Genomic DNA, 8954 nt, shown 5'->3' with positions numbered 1-8954 from the left:
TGTTGATAACACACTGGTGTTTTCAGTTGTTGCTAAGTGCCCTCCTAGTCCAAGGACAGCTCCCGTGCCTACTGACTGAGCTAGGTACACAAGATGGGAGGGAACATAATCAGGACAGTCAGCCCAGCTGGCTGATGGGGTATTCCATACCATGTGACGTCATGCTCAGTATATGAACGGTAGGCGTGATCCAGGAAGTGCCGATCGCTACTTGGTTATCGGTCAGCGCGGGTGGTGAGCAATTGCATTGTGCATCACTCATTTTGTATATTCTATCATTATTTATTATCATTATTTTCCCTTTTCTGTTCTATTAAACTGTCTTTATCGCAACCCACGAGTTTTTCTCACTCTTACCCTTCCGATTCTCTCCCCGTCCCACTGGGGGAGCGGGGGGAGTGAGTGAGCGGCTGCGTGGTATTTGGCTGCCTGCCAGGTTAAACCACGACAACGCGCGATGACATGCAGCACCTTCACGCAGGATTTAGTACTAATATGTCGTTAGAAATCATCTTACTGGCTGCACTTAAAGCAGTTTTCGCCGTCCAGCTGCTCCGGTTTCACAAAGTCCTCCAGAGCTGCGGTGACAGATGGGGCTGCCTGGAGGAGTGAGAAAGGGGAGCCCTGAGCTCGGGGAAAGGCCCTCACCCAAACACTTGCTAGGAGTTTACGCAAAAACCTAGCTAGATGACGCTGAGGAGACCCACCCTGAAGCCACAAGCAGTGTCCCGAAGGAGGCAGAACGAGGGTGTTATGCTGAACGTTTCCCTCAATTCCCAGGGATTCCCGGGGCTATCAAGAGTGACCTCTCTGTGGCACCGCTCAGTTCAGCTATTGATGGTGTGGAGGAGGGTCATCCACAACGAATGGCGGCTCCTGAGGCGGCTCCAGCGCGGACTCGGGACCAGAGGACAGGCGCGGCGCCGACACTGGCACCAACACCATGGCTGGTGGTAAGGCGGGAAAGGACAGCGGGAAAGCCAAGGTGAAGGCGGTGTCGCGCTCACAGAGGGCCGGCCTGCAGTTCCCCGTGGGACGGATCCACAGGCACTTAAAGACTCAGCCCACCAGCCACAGGCAAGGGGGAGCCACCGCAGCCGTCTACAGCGCCGCCATCCAGGAGTACCTCACCGCCGAGGTGCTGGAGCTGGCGGGCAATGCCTCAAAGGATCTGAAAGTCAAGCGGATCACTCCCCGTCACCTGCAGCTGGCGATCCGCGGGGACAAGGAGTTGGATTCGCTGACCAAAGCCACCATTGCTGGTGGAGGCGTCATCCCGCACATTCACAAGTCTCTAATTGGAAAGAAGGGACAACAAAAAACGGCATAGAGGGGGAAAAAAAAAAGCCAAAGGAAGCGGCCCGTTCCCTCCCGTCATCGTACTGTACCTGGGACAGAAGAAATCTTGGGGATACGTGGAATTTTTTTTTAAGGAATAGTTCAAAGGAAGAGCATAGGCTCTTGACTGTACCAAACATTGGTATGGGCTGTAGATTCAAAGTTTGATGCAAAGTTGTACCTTGTGGGGGGGCGGCAGTCGGGGCGGTGGGCGAGGGGCTCGGCTGCTCCCCTGGGTTTTATACAAAAATGGAAGGGATAAACCATTTTTTAATTTAAAAAAAAAGAAAAAAAAAGGCCATCGCCAGAAGGAATGTGGCGACCCAGACCGAGCCCCCACGCAAACACACATCTGTCCAGGTCTCCGGCTGCAGGGAGTGCCTGAGCCTGTCCCTGGTACAGGAGGGCAGCAGAGACAACACCTGTGTGCGCTGTGACCAGGTGGATGATCTGCTCAGCCTGGTGGCAGAGCTGAAGGAGGAGGTGGAGAGGTTAAAGAGTATCAGGGAGTGTGAGAGGGAGATAGATTGGTGGAGCCGCACTCTACCATCCCTGAGGCAAGGGCAGCAAGTGGAGGCTCCACAAGAAGTGGAGGATCCCCCGCCCTCTTGCCACCAGGCAGAAGGAGGGGACCCAGGCGACGGGGGGGAATGGACACAGGTCCCTGCTCGGGGCACCAGGCGAACCCCCGCCCGGCCTCCTTCACCCCAACCTTCCCAATTGCCCTTACAGAACAGATATGGGGCCCTGGAACTTGAGGGCCAGACAAACGAGGACGCAGATGAAGGCCCACCCAGGGGGTTGCCCGAGGCGAGGCAGTCAGCCCCACGCATGACGACTGCCTCCGCTAAGAAAAAAAGGAGGGTAATTGTCCTAGGTGATTCCCTTCTGTGGGGGACAGAGGGCCCAATTTGCCGGCCAGACCCATCCCACAGGGATGTCTGCTGCCTCCCTGGGGCCCGGGTTAAGGACATTACTAGGAAGCTCCCCAGTCTGGTACAGCCCTCCGATCACTACCCGCTACTGGTTATACAGGCTGGCAGTGAGGAGGGTGCAGAGAGAAGTCCCAAAGCGATCAAAAGGGACTTCAGGGCGCTGGGGCGACTGGTGGGAGGATCGGGAGCACAGGTGGTGTTCTCCTCGATCCCTTCAGTGGCAGGGAGGAATACTGAAGGGAACAGAAAACTCATCGGATCAACTCGTGGCTCAGGGGCTGGTGCCATCGGTGAAATTTTGGCTGCTTTGACCACGGGGAGGTTTACACGGCACCGGGGCTGCTGGCGACGGACCGAGTTCAGCTGTCTCACAGGGGGAAAAGGATTCTCGCCTATGAGTTGGCGGGGCTCATCGAGAGGGATTTAACCGAGGTTCGAAGGGGGAAGGGGATAAAACGCGTTTCTCCTGGCGATGGCTTTTGGCCATCGAGTGGAAACCATGGCCGGGTCCTCTTCTGGGAGGGCGACGACCACGAGTTGAGCTCACCTCTAGAGCCTGGGGGGGGCTGCGCCCTGCCCGCCCGCACTGCCCGCCCCACCTGAGGCGCCACGCCCTGTTTGCCCGCCCTGTTCGCCGCGCTCCGGGTCGCTCGCGCTCCCTGGGGGCTGCTCCTGTACCTGAGGGGGTTTGGCCGCCGTCCCGCCTGTCCCCGCCCGCGCTGAGTCAGAGCTGCCGCTCGGCGGGAGCTCACTGCCCCGGCTCGGGGGAGGGGGCTGGGGCGCCCTCTCGCTCCTGCGCTTTTGCCTTGGCGGTTTTTGCCGCGGTTTTGCCGCTTCAGGAAGGGTCCCCTGGCGGGATGCTCCGCTCCGGAGCCCTTCGCCTCGGTGGTTTGGACCCTAGAATCAAAGCTTTGGGCCCTACAAATGAGGCTTTGGGCTCTACAAATGAGGCTTTGAAAATGAAAACGAGACTTTGAACCCTCAAATCAGGCTTTGTGCCCTAAACTGATGCTTTGGTACCAAAACCTAAGGCTTTGCAACCTAAAAAAACCAGGAGGGCTTGCAGCCTGAAAAAACCAGGGGGGCTTCAACCTCTGAAAAAGGAGGATAGCAAGCCTAAAAGAAGGAGGATAACGAGGCTAAAAAAGTTGGGCTTGGACCTTAAAAAAGGGGGGCTTGGTCCTCAGGAAAGGAAGGTTTGCAGCCTAATAAAAGGAGGGCTTGCAGCCTAAAAATAAGGAGGGCTTAGAGCCTAAAAAAACCAGGAGGGCTTGCAGCCTAAAAAAAAGGAGGGCTTGGAGCCTAAAAAAAAGGAGGGTAATCCTGCGGAGGGCAATCGTGCCTAAAAAAAAGGCGGGTAATCGTGCCTAAAAAACAGGCGGGTTTGGAGCCTGCAAAAAAGGTGGGTTTGCAGCTTGAAAAAAAGGCGGGTAATCGAGCCTAAAAAAACCAGGAGGGCTTGCAGACTAAAAAAAAGGAGGGTAATCGTGCCAAAAAAAACCTTGAGGGCTTGCAGCCTAAAAGAACCAAGAGGGCTTGGACCCCTGAAAAAGGAGGGTATCGAGCCTAAAAAACAGGAGGGCATGCAGCTTTAAAAAAAGGAGGGCTTGCAGCTTTAAAAAAAGGAGGGCTTGGAGCCTAAAAAAGGAGGGTTTGGACCCTAGAATCAAAGCTTTGGGCCCTACAAATGAGGCTTTGGGCCCTACAAATCGGGCTTTGAAAATGAAAACGAGACTTTGAACCCTCAAATCAGGTTTTGTGCCCTAAAATGATGCTTTGGTACCAAAACCTAAGGCTTTGCACGCTAAAAACTCATCTTTGGAGGCTGAAGAGGAGGATTTGGGCCTTCAGAATTGCAGTCTAACTCCTAAAAATGAGGCCTTGGTCCCTGAAAATAACTTGTAAATACGGGTTTGCCCTCTACAAATGACACTTTGGACCTTCACAGTCAGACTCTGGGCCTTCAGACTGATGCTCTGGGTCCTTAAGATGAGTCTTTGGACATTAGAAGTGGGGCTTGCAACTTACAAATGAGGGTTGATACCCCAAAAAGGAGGGTTTATACCCTAGAATCAAAGCTTTGGACTCTCCAAATGAGGCTTTGGGCCCTAAGAGAGGGGGTTTGGACCATAAAAAGGAGGGTTTGGACACTCAAGATGCAGCTTGGAACCTGAAAACAGCTGGCTGGATTCTAAAAATGCTGGTTAGGAGCCTGAAAATGAGGCTTCGGCAAGGAAAAATGCAGCCCTGGGCTGCAAAAAGGAGACTTTGCAAACTACAGCTGAGCCTTTGGACCATAAAAATGAGGCGCTGGAAGCCAAACCGAAGGTTTTGCAAAGTAAAACGCGGCTTTGGACACTCTAAAGATAGCTTTAGACCCTAAAACAAAGCTTTCTTCCCTAAAAAATGAGGGTTTAGACCCTCTAAGTAAAACTGTGGGCCCTAAAAAAAGGCTATGGGTCACAAAAGACACGTTGGGACCTGAAAAATGAGGATTTCGGCCCTAAGCAGGAGGCTTTGGGCACAAAGAAGGATGGCCGAGGTGCCACAAATGAGGCTTTTGACCCCGCAAAGGAGGGGAACTTCTTGGTTCCTCTCTGGCCCCCAGAAGGGAACCTTCGGTCCCTAAAATAGGGCTTTGGGCACTCCAATGGAGGCTTTGACCTGTAAATGAGAGTTTCCAAATGAGAGTTTGGACCCTCAAAAGGAGGGTTTCGGGCTTAGAGAATGCGGCTTTGGGCCTTAGAAATGGGGCTTTGGAAACGAAGTTGAGGCTTTGAACCCTGAAATTAGGTGTTGTGCCCTAAAATGATGCTTTGGTACCAAACGCTAAGGCTTTGCACCCCAAATATGGGCCATTCAAAGCTCAAAAGGCGGCTTTGGGCCATCCAAATTGCAGACTGCCTCCTAAAAATGAGGCGTTGCTCCCTGAAAAGGAGGCTTTGGAAGCTAAAAATGAGGGTTTGGACCCTCAAAATCAGTCTTTTGGCCTTAAAAATAACCAAAGGCTCTCGGCCCTTAAAATGAGTCTTGGAACCTGAAAAGGGCAGTTTGGAACTATAAATGAGGGTTTGTACCCTAAAAATGAGGCTTTGGGACCCAAAAGCAAGGCTTTCAAGCCTAGAATCACAGCTTTGCACTCTACAAATGACGCTGGGGAAAAATGTTCCACCACCCGCCGCCCCGGACAATGGCAGGGACTCACACTTGAGGATGGCGGCCTTCCTGCAGAGCCGGGCGCTGCCGGGTCAGAAGTGGCGCCAGGCGGCCTCGCTGTCGCACACCTCGTGGAGGTAGCGGCAGGTCTGGCCCAGGCTCAGCAGGTGGGACATGATGTGCAGCAGCTGTGGGGAGAGACGAGGGGGAGAGCATCAACCCTGGGACCCCCCCTGCTTTCAGGGGCAGACCCCCGCCCCGCCATCCCCCCCTGCTCAACTCACCATCTCAGGGGGAGACGCTGGGTGGCGGCCACGTCCTCCCCCTCCTCGCCACCCTTCAGGCTGCTGTGGGGTCCCTTGCGCTGCGTGGAGGGGGTGTGGGGGAGGTGATGGAAGGCGGCCCCACAACAAGCATCACCCCCTGCCACCCATCCTCGTGTACCCCACTCCCACCCCGGCGGCCTCACCGTCACGTCCTCGTCACCGTCGGTCGGATGCCAGAGGCGATGGTGGCGAGAAGCCCGGTGGCCCATGGCTGCCGTCCAGCGGCACGGCCACGGGACACTGACTCTCTGTGAGCCGGGGGCTCCCATGGAGTCAGGGGGGTCCAGAACATGGGGGCGGCCGGGGAGGGGGGCACGGGAGAGACGGGGTGGACGGGGGGAAGAGGGGCCCCGGGCCGGGGGCTGCTCGGCCTCGGGGCAGGCCCCACATGCACCATGCTGAAGCTCGGCCTGGCTGCCGCCGGAGCCCGCCTTCTTCTCACATCGGTCTTTGCCGGCATAGGTCGGGAGGGCTGTCAGTCTCCTCCCCTGAGGGGATGCTGCCTCTGATTGGCCCCAGGCGGTCAGGCTGCTGTGCTGCAGTGCCCGCCCTTCACTTGAGCTGATGACGTCCGATTGCTGCCTGGGGCTGTCACTCTGCCCTGGTTTCAGGCCTCCCTTGAGGTGATGCTCTCTCTTATTGGCTGCCTGAGAGGCCACTCCCCCCACCACCAGTGCCCGCCCTTCCCCGCGGTTCTGTTTCCTCTGATTGGCTCTCTGGCTACAGAGCAATCACAGGCCTTGCCCCCGCCTCCTCAAATGCCATTGGCTGTCCTGGGACCTCTCCCACGGACTTCCGGCAGATGTTGCCAGGTGACCAGCTCCGCCCTTCGGGTTTAGCCCCTCGAAAGGGAACCGCGGGCCCTAAGAAAGGCCATGGGTCACAAAAGACAGGTTGGGACCCGAAAACTGAGCATTTCAGCCCCAGAAAGGCGGCTTTGGGCACTAAACAGGATGGGCTGGATGCTTTGGTCCCGCTCTTCCCAGGCTCAGCCTCCCTCCTCCCTTCCCGACTCCTCGGCCCCCTCTCCCCGCCGAGCGGCGCAGCGGGACGGGGAATGGGGCTGCGGGCGGCCCACAGCGCCTCGTCTCTGCCGCCTCGTCTTCCTCACGCCGTTCCCCTGCTCCCGCCTGGGCCCCACGGGCCGCAGCTCCGGCCAGAGAACCTGCTGCTGCCTGGGCTCCTCTCCAGGGGCCGCAGCTCCTGCCAGGAGCCTGCTCCGGCTGGGCTCCTCTCCACGGGCTGCAGCTGCCTGGTGGAGCTGTCGATGGCCGCCTGAAGGGGACAGCGTTGGTGGCTGGATCCTCTTCTGGGCACCCATTTCACAGAATCACCGGCTACTTGAGGCTGGCCGGGAGGTCACCTGGAGGGTGAAGTCACCTGGTCCAGTCACCCCCCTGCTCAAGCAGGGCCACCTGCAGCCGGTTGTCCATGACCATGTCCAGAGAGCTGTGGAACACCTCCAAGGCTGGAGACTCCACAAGCTCCCCGGGCAGCCTGTGCCGGTGCTCCTCACCCGCACAGCACCCTTGGCACTTCCTCTTGCTGAACTGCATGAGCTCCCTGTCAGCCCATCTCTCCAGCCTGCCCAGGTGCCTCGCGATGGCAGCACGACCCCCTGGCCTAAGCGCCACTCCTCTTGGTCTGGTGTCATCTGCCAGCTTGTCGAGGGTGCACTCTGCCCCATCACCCAGACATTAATTAATGAAGGAAGAGGTTAAACGGGGTCGCACCCAGGACTGACCCCTGGGCAACACCGCTCGTTACTGGCCTCGCCCTGGACTTGGTGCCACTGAGCAGCACCCTCTGGGCCCGGCCGTTCAGCCGGTTTTCAGTCCCGCTCGCCGTCGCCTCGTCCAGCCCGTTTCCGTTCGAGTGACTTGAACTCCATATTTAAAAAGAAGAGACGGCAAGATGGGCACATGCAAGCACGCAGCTTTCAAAATCCCGCAACATAAACCTCCCACACTGGCTATTTCCACGATTTCCTCAAAACCTACAGAGAACAAAACACACCCTAAATGACACGTGCAAGGCCAACAAGTGTTTTTAATTCTGGCTTTGGCTCTTCTGACTGTTGGTACCACATGAGTGTTGTTCACGCAAGGCGATCCCAAAGCTCTTCCTGGAGGGACCTGTGGGCAGGCGGGCCAGCCGGCAGAGCCGGCCAACGCTCTGGAAGGTCTCTCTGAGCTCTTCCTGGCCAGAGGCAGCACTGGGAGGAGGGACAGGGCGGGCTGCTGGTGCCCTTTGTGCAGCTTGGTGCCTGCCGGGGGCACTTTTGGTGCTTCCTGGATTCTTCTTCCTCCTCCTCCTCCTCCTCCCCGGCATTGCAGGAGTCAGACGCTGTGCTCTTCCCTCATCCAGGGTCGCAGTCTGTTCCCGCCACCACTGCAGCGCCCCGAGTGTTTGTCTGACGTTCACCTTTCACTTTGCGCTGAAACCCTCCTCCTCCTCCCTGCTGAGGGGTCACAGCCTGCGGTGTCCACAAACGGTCTGCGGAGATCATAGCCCTGCCGCAGGGATCCGCTCTGCTCTCTCTGCATGGGCAGGGTTTGCTCCCGAGCAGCACTGGGTGCGGGAGCCGACTGGGAGCTGCCGTTGGCGGGCCCTGGAGCTGCGTCATCCCTGGAAGCGTGCTCACCACTTTGAGGACAAGTTCTCCTCCTTTTCCCTGCTGAGTGGTCGTAGTCCGTGGTGTCCATGAACCGGCTGCAGAGATCATTGCCCCGCCGCGGGGATCTGTTGTGGGCCCTCTCCCTGGCACCGTTCCTCTGGCAGCGGGAGGGAGGGCTGAATCCGTGCTCCTCTTTGCTGCTCTCTTCCTGCTCGGTCACATGGCTGACAGCAGACCGGGCACGCAGCCTTCCTTCTGGACACCAGCCTTATGCAGCTGCAGAAGAAGCGATGCAAGCACAAGCCCACACAGAAGATGATGCTGAGCCTGCCTGGCCCGATGGGGCTCGGCCATCCTGCAGATGCCTCCCGTGCACCTGCCCAGGTTAGCTGGCTTGTGCTGGCTGTTGTGGAGGAGCTGCTGTCCTCTGGAGAGTCCTGCGTGCCCACCGCCATGTCCTGCAAAGAGAGCTGTGAAAAGGTCCTGCCCTTTCCTCCTGAGAGGACCAGAACAGCAGGGAAACCCCAGAAGCTCTGTGAGGGGACAGCCCTCCTGGAGGGCTGCAAAGGCAGGAGGGCCAAA

The 8954-nt window shown here is 57.4% G+C and overlaps 1 pseudogene; it reads left to right on the top strand.

Annotated features, from left to right (window-relative positions):
- The first annotated feature begins 611 nt into the window (after nucleotides 1-611).
- LOC142076451 (histone H2A.V-like) lies at nucleotides 612-1776 on the top strand (annotated as a pseudogene).
- Nucleotides 1777-8954: the final 7178 nt, after the last annotated feature.

This window comes from Calonectris borealis, unplaced genomic scaffold, assembly GCF_964195595.1.
Source record: "Calonectris borealis unplaced genomic scaffold, bCalBor7.hap1.2 HAP1_SCAFFOLD_50, whole genome shotgun sequence".
NCBI classification, from domain to species: Eukaryota; Metazoa; Chordata; class Aves; order Procellariiformes; family Procellariidae; genus Calonectris; species Calonectris borealis.
Note: the sequence above shows the minus strand (reverse complement) of the source record. Positions and strands in the feature narration are given on the sequence as shown.